Here is a 14331-nt window from a genome sequence, read left to right on the forward strand (position 1 = left end):
TAAACTGAAACTTTGACATTTCCTTTCCTCCCACAAATACTGCTCGATCTGTTGAGTTCCTCCAGCAGATTGTCTGTTGCTCCAGAGTGCAGCATCTTCAGCCTCTTGTTTCTCCATTGTACTACTCCACTGTAAAGACTCTTCAAAGTACATCGATTTTGAAGAAGTTTTCCTCCAACAGGAGTTCTGTGAGACCCTCTCTCACTGCTTCTCCTCTGTGGTTTCCACTGCTCTCCTGCTCTTCGACCAGGTTCTTACCAAGACTCGCTGCTACAGCCACACATCCTTCCTCAGTACTTTACTGCCATCTTGTCCCACGTGGCTTCCAGCTCCATTTCCAGGCCTCCCAGTTCAGACCCAGCCAGGATCTCAGGTATGTGCATTTAATTCACCACTTCTCTCTATGGTTATCCCCCCCCCCCCGTGTCCTACACTCTACCATCTCCAGTCCTGATGCAGGGTTTCGCCCCGAAACATCGACAATTCCTTTCCTCCCACAGATGCTGCTCGACCCACTGAGTTCCTCCAGCAGATTGTTTGTTGCTCCAGATTCCAGCATCTGAAGTCTCTTGTGTCTCCATTATCCCAGTCAATATATTTCTGATATCTCTGTTTTAGGTTTCACCCTCCTTTTCTTTTAGACTTCTTTCCTCACACTTTCTAGAGGATACTCTCCAGGTCTGGAGAAGTGCTAAGCAAACAGTATAAGCTCACCAAGTGGATTCCATGGTGTTGGTTACAGTATGCAGTTAAGTGTTGGATCAACCCTGGTAGTAGTTAACAGATTTTCTGGCCACAAGATCTAATATGAAAGCTTCTGTGGATCCATTACCTCAGGGGTCTAGTGCTCTCATAACTCTATTTGTCTTACATCTCAGGGTTGACAGGTTTCATTCATGATCTCAGTAGTGATAAGTTGTAAAGCTGCAGGAAAGAAAGACAAAGTACCCTTCAGTTTACTTCCAGAGTAAAATAAGATATCTCTTTTCAATCTTATCACAACCAAAGAAAGTGAGAGAAAGGGAGAGAGAGGAGAGAGAGAGAGAGAGAGAGAGAGAGAGAGAGAGAGAGAGAGAGAGAGAGAGAGAGAGAGAGAGAGAGAGAGAGAGAGAGAGAGAGAGAGAGAGAGAGAGAGAGATCAATAATAAAAAGAGAACATGCCAGAAAAACTCAGCAAGTCAGGCAGCATCTGTGGAATCTGTGCCAACATTTCTGGTCTGTGACTCTGACTGTCAGTCAGTATGGAATAATGTTGTGGACACTGATTTCATATGACAAACAAGAGCTCGGGTGAAGAGGTAAAGCACAATGTTGGGACAAAGTTGGAACACAGCAAGGGAAGTAAAGGATCCAAAACAAAACTATATTTTACAAGAAGATAGTTCAGAACAACTCAATCCTGATTATTTATCAATCTTGACTCTTTTGACAGATGAACTAAAACTTTACTTTAAAGATATAACTAGCAGGCACAGGTCTAGTTTTAAATGGGAACCCAGTAAAAGGAAGCAAGTACAAAGTCAAGCTGCTTCATTTACTCAGTGAATGGTACAGGCACCCCTGCACATTACTCTCTTTGATTTGAAACCCATCCTGTCCTGTGGTTTAATAATCTTTTGTCTGCACCTTGAGTTATTTTACTCAGAAGTATGAGGGCTGATAAATTTCCATTTAATAGATAAAGAAGTATAAATGAAGTGAGATGACAGAAACGGCTGGTTACAAAGTGTTGTGTTAAATTCAGTTAACTGTTAAGTGCTGTTTTAATACAAGCAGAGAGATAGTCATCAGATTAAACCATCATTTTCACATTAAACAGTGCTCGTAAATGTTATATTTAGTATATGAAATAGTCAACATCAACTGCAATGTATTAAATCAAAAGCAAAATCTTTTGGCATGTTGACTCTGTACAAATTAAAACAGAAATTGCTGGAGATGCTCAGCAGGTCAGGCAATATCTGTGCAGAGCAAAAGAGAGTTACTGTCCAAGATTCTGCAGTTCTGCACAGAACTGTAGACATTTCTCAACATAAGTGCTGGCAAGTTCTGGGACTCCTGTGTGGACACGAAAGTAACAAACTTATTGGCTGAGTTCCACTGGCCATTCCTGGCTCTGCTTCTCCACTGTGCTCTCCATGGAGTGCAATGGCACTGCCATGCTTGCTGAGGTTCTGTTCTCAGATCCTGTGCTGTTTAAACCTGACACACGATCTGTGAGCCCATTCATCTGAATGGGAATTAATTGAAGGGTGAAGTAAGTCACATTTTCAGAATTGTGTTTGGTTCCACCTTTTTAATTACTTAGCCTACTTATTTTAAAATTCAAAGCTTTTAATAGTTTTAAATTTACGTTCAATTTTAATAGAATTTGAATTTGTCATTCGAAAGCATTGAGAGAAGCTTGAGGTGACAGAGCTGAGGGTGAGGGTTTGGTGCTGCTAAAGATTTCCAGGAAAGTTCCATGGAAGGGGTTTGTTCTGGCTGACCCACTTGAGTCATTGAGGTCAGTGAAGGTCCTGCCAACATTCAGGGCCCCACTAGCTTGGCTCCAGAAACATGTGGGCTAACCAGGTCCGCCCAGCCCATCCAGAGAAGGCATGTTTGGGGGAGTGGGGAACCCAGGCCACAAGTGTGGGAAGTGAGCTGCATTCTGGAAAACCTCCCGATGAGTAGCCTTACATCAGCACTCTGTTCTGCCAGAGCTATGAGTAAAACTGAAGATAACTTACATGAGATTCTTTGGAAGTGGGATCACAAGGCTTGTTATTAACCCAGTCCAGATAACTCATCATCTGGGAAGAACAATTAGCATCTGTTCCCCAGGTGCTTGCTTGACCTTATCTGCTGTATGCTTGTGGGCAGATAGCCAACCAAGACTTTCTAAGAGTCCAGGGTTTCTATGCAATGAACTCACAGTAATCTATACTTGACTGTTTCTCGGTTCTTATGACGAGTTCTGAGAAAACATTGAAATAATTCAAATACTGAAGGGAATCAAATAAAATAGGGCCCTGTCATAATCAGAGCCAGGTTGGCCCTGTGAATATGAAGCTCAGATGGGGTAAAACATTTGTCTTTGGTCCTGTTGCAGTAAATGTGCAATACAGAAAAACACATTAATTGCACTCTGGTTCTGACTGAAGTGCAATACATGATATTTAGTGTATAAAACCAAAGATAAATTCTTACCCATTCCCAAATTAAACTGAGCAGAGCATATGGCACACATGCTCCAATCGGGCTTTCAGTGACTGTGCAGTTCTAACTAGTGGTTCTTCAAGGGATCACTAGATTGTTGCCAACATATGGGTAAGTTTCTTCTTTTTCCACTAACCTCTGTGCACAGTCATCTGAATCTGCCTAAGTCCTAAATTGTTGGTTTCAAGAAGAGGCCCAATTGGCGTCTGAGCTCACTGATGTCAGAGGAAGGAGTTCTGTGCATTAGTCTGCGAGAAGCCTCGGGTAGAAGTCATAAGGCTTGTATTCCTACAGCTGTATGTAATTGTTTCCCAGTACTGAACCCCTAAACCTCTTTCGTGCCCCAACTATCCCCAAACTACCCCCTATCCAGTTCCCCCTCCCCCCCACCACAGCACCACTCCTCCTCTCCTTCTCAGGCATTAATCACACTTGACTAGAAGCGGTTCTTCCTTAAAGCAATCCCGAACAGCTTGAACCCATGCCCATTTGTCCCGAGGTCAGTGTTTAATGTTAAAGTATTGCTCTGGATTGTTCCGACAATAAAGCCCTTGACTTGAAATATTAACTCTAATTCTTCCTGGTCTGTTGAGCACTTCAAGCACTTTTTGTGTTTTATTTGTTCTGGATTCACTTTGATTTTGGTCATCTGCAACAGCCCGTCTTATCTGACTGCATTTAGCATTTGAATTTTTCCAATGTTTCCTCAGAACTCCTCATATGAACTAAAACACAGTTAAGTCTCTGCAACCCTGAATATACTGTAGATTACTACCGAGCTCATCATCACACACATCAAATACTTTTGCACACCTCATGTGTATGGGGCTTACATCAGTGGTTGCTTATGTGGCTTTGTGATACCTGATTGATTCCTACTTTTCAGTTCAGTTTTGCTCTCTAGCTTGGGGTTATTGATGGCTTCAGCTTCTTCTTGGTAACCTGCCTTTTTCCAAGAAGTCTCCTCCCATTCCTTTGCATGCCACAAGATCAACAAAACAAAGCAAGTTATATTTGTCTAACAAATGACATTGGGAATGTCATGTAGAAGATCCACGTGTGCCATCTCGCAGTAACGTCAGGTCACAGTGAATCAGGCAGTCAAATTCTTTTCCTTTATCTTTTACCTTCCAGCAATTATCTGCTATGTTTCTTATATGGTAGGTATAATTAAAGGACAAAGTGCTTGCTTTTTGAAGTTATTTTTGATAGCTAAGAAAAGCTTTATGAATTTGTGTTGGGGCTTGGATTTTGGAGTTATATCCTTTGACTGGATCCAGGACTTCATCTCAGACAGACTGCTGTGTAGTACGGGGAGAAGGATTAATCACAGGGTGAGGCATTACATAGAACCTGTGTCTTCGGACAAGGCAAGAAGGAAACAGACCTTTGCGGAATAAATCGTTTGGCCTCTCAAACATCTCCAGGCAGCTGGCAGGTGGCCAAAGCACGTATGACATCAAGGAACCTAAGTAGCTTCAAGGTGAGGCAAAGAATGAAGCTAGTTAGGTCCCTAGATTTGAAGGGAAATTTGTTAGTTGCATTTTGATATCATGTTTCATCAATATTATCCAGGTGGCCATCCAAAATGTTGGAGGTTCTTACCCATGGTCTTTCACTTAGATAGAAGCGCTCCTAACATTATAACCTTCAACATTATTGCCTTAGTATTGCAAAAACATTTCCCAGAGTCTGGGGAACATGCGCTTTTAAAATAAAAATGGAAAATGTTGGAAATGCACAGCAGATCAGGTAGCATCTGTGGTGAACGTATAGTTAACTTTTCAGGCCAATGACCTTTCATCAGAAATAAGAAAAGATAGAAATCAAACATGTTTGAAGTTTCAGGGAAGGGGAGGGGTGGGGAGAACAAAAGGAATGTCTGCGATAGGGTGGAGACCAGGCACAAGTGGTGCTGGTGCCAGCTGAAAGAGGGTGGAGAATTCTTGTTAAATTCCAGTCTGCAGGAGATGTAAATAGAAGGAGGTAAGTGACAACAGAGGAGAGAGAAAAAAATGTTTCCAGAATTGTAAGGTAAAAAATACGGCAGCTACTGGGAAATCCAAAACGGAAGAGACTGCTGGAATCACCAGGCACGTCTTGAAACGTCAGTAGGGAGAGGTGGGGCGGATGGATCTCCGATCATTTTGATCATATCACAAAAGGTAAAGGCAACTCAGTCTAAGTAAACAGTGGCACGGTGGTGTAGCCGGTGGATCTGCTGCCTCACAGCTCCAGCAACCCAGGTTCAACCCTAACCTCTGAGAATGTCTGTGTGGAGTTTGCAAGTTCTCTCAGTGACTGTGTGGGATTCCTCTAGGTGCTCCAGTTTCCTCCCACATACCAAAGACATGCAGGTTGGTAGATTAATTGGCCACTGTAAATTGTTCCTAGTAAGTAATTATGTGGTCGAAACTGGGGGGAATTGAGGGGAATGTGGCGAGAGTAAAATGGGGTTAGTGAAGGATTAGATGGGTTCTTGGTGGTTGGAGCAGACTCAGTAGGCTGAAGGGCTGTGCCATACGACTCCATGACAGTTCTAACATCAGATTACTTGTGGGCAAATGATCCCATTCTTTCTCCTGTAAAAACTTCTGAGATAAAAGGTATGTCCATTATCATGAAGATACAAGAGACTACAGATGCTGGAAATCTGGAGCAACACACAAAGTGCTGGAGGAACTCAGCAGGTCAGGCAGCATCTATGGAGGGAGATGGACACTCGACGTTTCAGGTCTAGACCCTTGATCAGGACTGATCATTATCATGATCATCCATTGTCATGAATTGTTTGCAAATCCTGCTAGCAAATACAGAAGCAGCCTCAACACTAAGCCTTGGATCTTCTCCCCAAGTTCAAAGGTGCTGGAGGTAGATTTTGACTCTGATATTGTGTCGGGAATTGGCTGCACTTTTGCGTCTCTCCCCATTCTTGATTCTTTTCATTGACTTTGCACAAAGTCACTGTCTACTCACTTGATTTGTGTTCTTTGTTCTGCTGATGTTGAAACTTCACTGCAAACCTTAATAATTAATGGCTCCACAATGCAAAGAAAAAATTGAGTTCTATTTAAAAATCAGACTTTTGGTCTCCACTTTACATCGTGGAGCTCTGATGGTATTAATTTGTGGCTCCTCCATTACTCACTGACTGACAGAGAAAAATGTTAGTTTTATAGTTAAGCACTCTCGTTGTTCCTGAGCGTTCAGTAGGAACTACTGTAACTGCTCACCATAATGGTAATGAATGTTGTGGTGGGTTAGAAGTAGATGTTTTGTGCAGTGAGGGCTCTGTTCCACTTCTCAGTCTTCAGTTTCAACTGAATTTTGCTCTCTTGGGCCATTTTCATTACTGGGTTTGTGGGAACTCCAGCTGAGGCTCAAGGGAGGTAAATGTCACAGTTTGTGTGGCATCTACCAGCATCTCTTCTAACATGCCACAGTGAGGATTTGTACTGCTGCTTTCCCAAAAGTTGCATTGCCCCACCACCGTTCTCCTTGTCTCTGACATGCCTTTAATTACTTTGATCCCTCTTGTGACACCATCAATTAAATATCTTAGACTGAAACGCATGTGTCTGTGCAAAAATAAGCAGAACCCACTTAAACTTCCCAAAACCACTGGTAAACTGTGAATGTCCTCTGTCTAAGCAAAATACTCTAGCTACTGTACGTATGAAATAAAAACAGAAGATGCTGGAAATATTTAGCATGTCAGGCAATTAATTTTGCTTCTCTCTCCACAGGGAGAGAAATTCAAAATATTCTCTTTGTACATGCTCTTTCCTTCAGTTGTCACACTAGCAGCAGTTAAGCTGTTAGGTACAACTAGCAGCATGCAAACTAGACACTGCAGGTCTCTCAGCTGTTACTTTCTTCAAAACAATCTCTCCCAATTCAGACAATCGTAATGTCTAAGTCATTATCAGTAAAACTCCGATAATCTGGCATGCTCGGGAAATTGGTAGTGCTGGATCAGCAAATTTTCCTACTATTCCTTTTAATATCCCAACATGTTGTAATTAACTTTTTAAAAAAAATTACTCATACTAAAATAAATTTCCCTGTGAACCAGGTATGTTTATGGGAAGCAAGGGAAACGGGGTGCTAGTCGACTGAGAGCAATCATGGGAACTGGAGCCCTGGTGAATTGAATGGGAATGTGGGAACCAGGGCTCTGGTGATTCAGGAGGTAGCGCAGGAACTGAGGCCCCAACAGGTCAGAAGGGAATGCGGCAAACATCACCTGGGGAGTCAGATGCCGAACCTTCGGGATTTCCGAATGATGGTGGATTGTTGGACTTGTAGTTAAGAGACTAGCTGAAAACCAAGTCTAGTTACAATGATGTGAAATTCAGCTGACTAGTTCTCACCAATATTGGGACAGAAAAATCTGTTTCTCATCACCTTTATTAAAGGGCCATTTGCCTGAAGTGGATTTCACTTCACTTCAGAGAGTTTTAGCTTTGTTAGAGCAAAAAGCAAACTGCTGGAGGAACTCAGCGGGTCAAACAGAATCTGCGGAGGCAAGAGGACGGTCGATGTTTCAGATTGAGTCCCTGCGTCAGTTCTTAGAGTGTCGAGGGAAGATAGCCAGTATAAAGAGGTTGGAGGGAGGGTTAAGACCAGGGCTGGTAGGTGATAGGTGGAACCAGGTGAGGTAGAGGATGATGGGCAGATGGAGCCAGGTAGGGGAGGTATAGGGAGGCTTTTGAGACAGAAGCCAGTGGGTGATGGGTGGAAACAGATAAGGATGCTGTAGGTGATGGACCTCTCAGATGCATTTCCTCCACTTCCTGCACGTCAGCTCTCACCCCTCCTCTCCTTAGTCAGAACAGAGTTCCCTTGGTCCTTACCTTTCACCTCACCAGCCTATGCATCCAGCATATCATCCTTCACCAGTTCTGACTGGATCCCACCACCAGTCACATCCTCCTTTCTCCACCCCTTTCTGCTCTCTGCAGGGACCATTTTCTCCATAACTCCCTGGTCGGCTCATCTCTTCCCAACCACTCACCGTTGCCCGGCCCTGGCCCTTGCCCCTGCAACTGCAGGAGGTGCAACACTTGGCCCTACACCTCCTCCCTCACCACCATCCAGGGACCTAAACAGCCCTTCGAGGTGAGGCCGAGATTCACATGAATCTCTACCAACCTGGCCTATGACATTCAGTGCCTGTGATGTGACTCCCCTACATCGATGAGACCAAGCGTAGACAAAGTGACCATTTTGCAGAGCACCTGCGCTCTTTCTGCAACAGCCATCTTGAGCTTCTGGTTACATGTAATTTCAACTCCCTTTCCCATTCCCACACTGACAGGTCCGTCCTTGGCCTTCTCCACTGCCATGATGACGCCAAACATAAACTAGGGGAACCACACCTCATATTCCACTTGGGAAGTCTACAGCCCAATGGTATGAAGATTGAATTTTCCAGTTTCAGGTAACCCATTCCCACTGTGTTCCTTTCCACTGTCACCAGTCCACCCTCGTTCTTTCTTCCTTTGTTCACTTTTTCCATCCCTTCCCCCCCCCCCCCCCCCCCCGCCTCATAACCAAGACTTATTACCCTCCCCCATCTGGTTCCACCTATCACCTTCCAACCTCTGTCTCACTCCTCCCTCTCACTTCTGTATACTGGCTGCCTTCCCTCTACACTCTCAGTCCTGACGCAGGGTCTTCACCTGAAATGTTGACCATCTCTTTGCCTCCACAGATGATGCTTGGCCCGGTGAGTTCCTCCAGCAGTTCTATTTTTCCATCTTCTTAAATATATTCACCAACTCACCCTCTCCGGCTCTCTGTGGCAGAGAATTCTGCAGGTTCACCACCATCTGAGTGAAGAAATTTGGCCTCATCTGAATCCTAAATCTGTCCCTGTATCCTCAGACAGTGATCCCTCAGTCTTGACTCCCGCCCAGCCAGGGGAAACATTGTCCCTGCATCCATTCTGTCTAGCCTCTTGCAGATTTTTGTGCATTTGAAAGAAATCTCCTCTCTTTCTTCCAGTGAATTCAGGCCTACTTGACCCATTCTCCCTTCATACGAGAGTCCCTCCTTCTCAGGAGTCAGTCTAGTGAACCATCACAGCACTCCCTCAGTACCACGCATGTTCTTTCTTAGGCAAAGTGACCAAAGCTGCTAATAATATTCCAGGTGCAGTCTCACCAAGGCCCTGTATAATTATGAGACATATTTGCTCCTGAAAACCTCTCAGTGAAAACCAACATAACATTTGCCTTCTCAACTGTCTGCTGCACCTGCATGTTTGCTTTCAGTGATTATTATTCAAAGACTTCCTTTGTACTATCACCATTTTGATAATATTCAATTGTTCTATTTTTCTTAGAAAAGTGGATAACTTCAAGCTTATCCATTTATACTTCATCTATTTTAATTCTTATTCAAATCAAGCTTAACAATAGAATCAACTCACCTGGCACTTTTAGTTCATTTGTGGAAAAAGTTGTGAAAATTTAACATTCTAAAAACAGTTGTTTCCATAATGGAACAAAAGCTCAAGTTCAGCTGGAAACATTTATTTTTGTTGTTGGCATTACACGGTTTTTAAGTGTGGCAGGATATATTGAGGAGAATAGTTAGCAAATCATTTGGCAGCTTGGACTTCATAGAGAGAGAGATTGAATTAAGAAGTAGAGAAATTATGCTGAATCTTTATAATAGGTTAGGCCACAGTAGGGTCTTTTATCCAATTCTGGTCACCACACTTTAGAAGGGATGTAAAGGTTCTAGAGATGATACAGAGAAGATTTAACAGAATGGTTCCAAGAATGATAGATTTTACCTACAAGAGAAACAAAGGACTGCAGATGCTGGAATCTAGATGAAAAACACTCTGATGCTGGAGGAACTCAGCAAGCCAGGCAGCATCCGTGGAGAAAAGCAGCCGGTCAACGCTAACCTCCCTTCACCACAACACCCCCCACCATGCTTCTTCTCTTCTTCCCTTTCCTGGCCTATCTCCCTTTTTACTACCCCCCTTTTTCTTCCTTTTTTTTCCCTTTCTCTCCTTACCTTTGACCCATCCCCCCGGTGGATCCCACCTCCCCCCACCTGTCTATCACTTCTCTTAACCTCATCTACCCATCACCACCTTGTGCCCACCCCGCCTCCCCTCGTTAGTCCACCCGTCACTGCTCTGCTTTTCCCTCCCATATATTGGGCTTCCCCTTTTCCTATCCTCAGTCCTGAAGAAGGGTCCTGACCCGAAACGTTGACCTCCTGCTTTTCTCCACGGATGCTGCCTTGGCCTGCTGAGTTCCTCCAGTATCATAGTGATTTTACCTACAAGCTGGGTTATTCTCATTGAAGCAGAGGAGGTTGAGAGGAGATTTGATAAAGGTGTACAAGATTATGACAACTTTGGTTAAGGTAGACAAAGTAAAGCTGCTCCCATTCGTACAAATGCAAGATTTAAGGTTTTGAGCAGAGATGTAAGGAAGAACTTTTTAGACAGCAAGTGAAAAAGACCTTAAAGTCGTCCCTCATTCTCCAAGAACCCACAATGGTGGTGGAACTGCAAGTGATCAATGATTGCAAAAATGAAATTGGGTATGCGCAAGGGAGGGAAATAAACTTGCAGTATTATGGGGATAGGGTAGGGGAATGGGACTGACTGATTTAGTGCATCAGAGTCATAGAATCATAGAACAATACAGTACGAATACAGGCCCTTCGGCCCAACCGGTTCATGTCGACCATGGTGCCCACCCAGATCATCCTAATTTCCTTCATTTGTCCTATATCCCTCTAAACCCCACCCCTCCATGTACTCCATGTATCCCTCTCCAAGACCCTCTTAAATGATCCTACTGTGCCTGCTTCAGCCACTTCCTCTGGCACCTCGTTCCATATAGTCACCACCCTCTACATGAAAAAGTTACCCCTCAGGTCCCTTTTAAATCTTTCCCCTCTCACCTTAGTTTTGGAATCCCCTACCCTGGGGTGAAGACTCTTACCATCTATCTTGTCTATGCCTCTCATAATTTTAAACACTTCGATAAGGTTGTCCCTCATTCTCCAAGGAATAAAGACCTAGCCTGGCCAAACTCTCCCCATAACTAAGACCCTCTAGTCCTGGCAACACCCTCGTAAATCCTTCCTGCACTCTTTCCAGTTTAACCCCATCTTTCCTATAACAGGGTGACCAAAACTGTACACAGTACTCCAAGTGCAGCCTCATCAATGACAAGACCTTAAGACCATAAGACATAGGAACAGAATTAGGCCATTCGGCCCATCGAGTCTGCTCCACCATTCAATCATGGCTGATTTATTTTTCCCTCTCAACCCCATTCTCCTGCCTTCTCCCCGTAACCTTTGACGCCCTTACTAATCAAGAACCTATCAACCTCCGCTTTAAATATACCCAATGACTTGACCTCCACAGCCATCTGTGGCAATGAATTCCATACATTCACCACCCTCTGGCTAAAGAAATTCCTCCTCATCTCTGTTTTGAAGGGACATCCTTTTATTCTGAGGCTGTGCCCTCTGGTCCTAGACTCTCCCACTACTGGAAACATCCTTTCCACTCTATCCAGGCCTTTCAATATTTGGTAGGTTTCAATGAGATCCCTCATCTTTCTAAACTCCAGCGAGTACAGACCCAGGGCCATCAAATGGTCCTCATACATTAACCCTTTCACCCTGGGATCATTCTCGTAAACCTCCTCTGAATCATCTCCAACGTCAGCACATCCTTCCTTAGATATGTGGTCTAAAACTGCTCACAATACTCCAAATGTGGGTTGACCAATGCCTTATAAAGCCTCATCACCTATATTGTTAAGAAGGCGTATGGAATGTTGGCCATCATTAGTCGGGGTATTGAGCTCAAGAGCCGCGAGGTGATGTTGCAGCTCTATAGAACTCTGGTCAGACCACACTTGGAGTATTGTGTTCAGTTCTGGTCGCCTTAGAAAGGATGTGGAAGCTTTAGAGAGGGTGCAGAGGAGATTTAGCAGGATGTTGCCTGGATTGGAGAGAACGTCTTATGAGGATAGGTTGAGTGAGCTGGGGCTTTCCTCTTTGGAGAGAAGGAGGATGAGAGGTGACTTGATAGAGGTGCACAAGATGATAAGAGGCATAGATCGAGTGGACAGTCAGAGACTTTTTCCCAGGGCGACAATGGCTAACATGAGGGGACATAATTTTAAGGTGATTGGAGGAAGGTATAGAAGGAGTGTCAGGGGTAATTTTTTACACAGAGAGTGGTGGGTGCGTAGAACGCACTGCCGGCAGAGGTCGTGGGGGCAGATACATTAGGGACATTTAAGGGACTCTTAGATAGACACGTGAATGATAGAAAAATAGGAGGCTATGTGGGAGGGAAGGGTTAGATGGATCTTAGAGCAGGATAAAATGTCGGCACAACATTGTGGGCCGAAGGGCCTGTACTGTGCTGTAGTGTTCTATGTTCTATAAAGCTGACTTATAATGTCCCAACTCCTCTACTCAATGCCCCGACTGATGAAGGCCAGCGTGCTAAACACTTTTTTCACCACCCTGTCTACCTGTGACACCACTTTCAATGAACTATGCACTTGTACTCCTAGGTCCCTCTGTTCCATTACACTCCCTAGTGTCCTACCATTCATAGTACAAGTCCTACACTGGTTTGACTTTCCAAAATGCATCACTTCACACTAATCTGTATTGAAATCCATTTGCCACTGCTCAGTCCACTTCCCTAACTGATCAAGATCCCCCTGAAATCTACGATAACCTTCTTCACTATCAACAACACCTAACTTTGTGTCATCCACAAACTCACCGATCAAGCCTTGTGCATCCAAATCATTTATATAAATAACAAATAAAAAGGGTCCCAACCCCTACCTTTGCGGCACACCACTTGTCACCGGCCTCCATTCCAAGAAACAACCTTCAACCACCACCCTCTGCTTCTTACTTCAGAGCCGATTTTGAATCCACCTAACTAGTTCTCCCTGGATTCCATGGAACCAAACCAATCTACCATGTCGGACTATAAAAGCCTTGCTAAAGTCCAAAAGACAACATCTCCTTTTTGGTTACCTCTTCAAAAAATTCTAAAAGGTTTGTCAAGTATGACTTTCCATGCACAAAGCCATGCTGACTCCTCCTATCCAAATGCAACCAAGCTGACATGATTCCAATGAGCCAAATGGCCTCTTTCTGTGTTGTAATGAGTCTCTGAAGCTTTCTACAGAGTGAAAGTGTAATACAAATCTGCTACCTGGAATGCAAAAGCAAAACAGGCTTGGATTAGTTTACAGGAAAATTCTTAGAAAGAGAAAGGTAAACAAAAGCACAATACTTTGACTCCATGCTATGGTGCACACACACAAATGGATATTCTGCATTCAACAATTCTCTGTAACCAGCTCACTGTGGTCCAATTCATGTGCAATATATCACCAGATACTACATCGGCATTGAAAGACACTAAACATTTTGAAAGACAATAGCTTCTCACCTGGCATGTAATTCAATGTAGAGCATATGGTAAAATTAGACCACACATGCACACTGATGCCAAAATTCCAAAGGGACCTCCCAGTACTCAGTTGTGTCAGAATGCCTTGAAATATCAGCCTGGATTGTGTGCTTAAAGCTGTGGATTAACTCAGACTTGAACCCATGACTTTCAAACCCAGTGTGAGAGAGTTCACAGCTAAGCTATACGGAAGCTATATTTCTCAAGCTGGTGTAGTCAGCAGCATAAGGTGCAGAATGTATCATCAACTAACCTAAAAAGGAGAGGACGGGCAGTGAAACGTTTTTAAAGAACACATGAACACAAGAAAATAGGAGCAGGAGTAGGCCACATGGCCCTCAAGCCTGCCCCACCAATTCAATATGATCATGGCTGATCTATGCTGGCCTCAACTCCTCTTCTGAGCCAGTTACCTGTAACCCTCAATTCCTCGATTCATCAAATGTTTATCCATTTCCACCTTAAGTATATCCAATGATCTGGTCTCCACCACCTTTGGAAGGATGAGAATTCCAGAGATTCACTACTCTCTGAGAAAAAAAAATTCTTGGCATCTCAGTGTTAAATGACTGGCCCCTAATTTTGTGACTGTCGTCTTGTGACTCTCCCACATCTCAACGTCTAACCTT

Source organism: Pristis pectinata, chromosome 18 (genome assembly GCF_009764475.1).
Source record: "Pristis pectinata isolate sPriPec2 chromosome 18, sPriPec2.1.pri, whole genome shotgun sequence".
NCBI classification, from domain to species: domain Eukaryota; kingdom Metazoa; phylum Chordata; class Chondrichthyes; order Rhinopristiformes; family Pristidae; genus Pristis; species Pristis pectinata.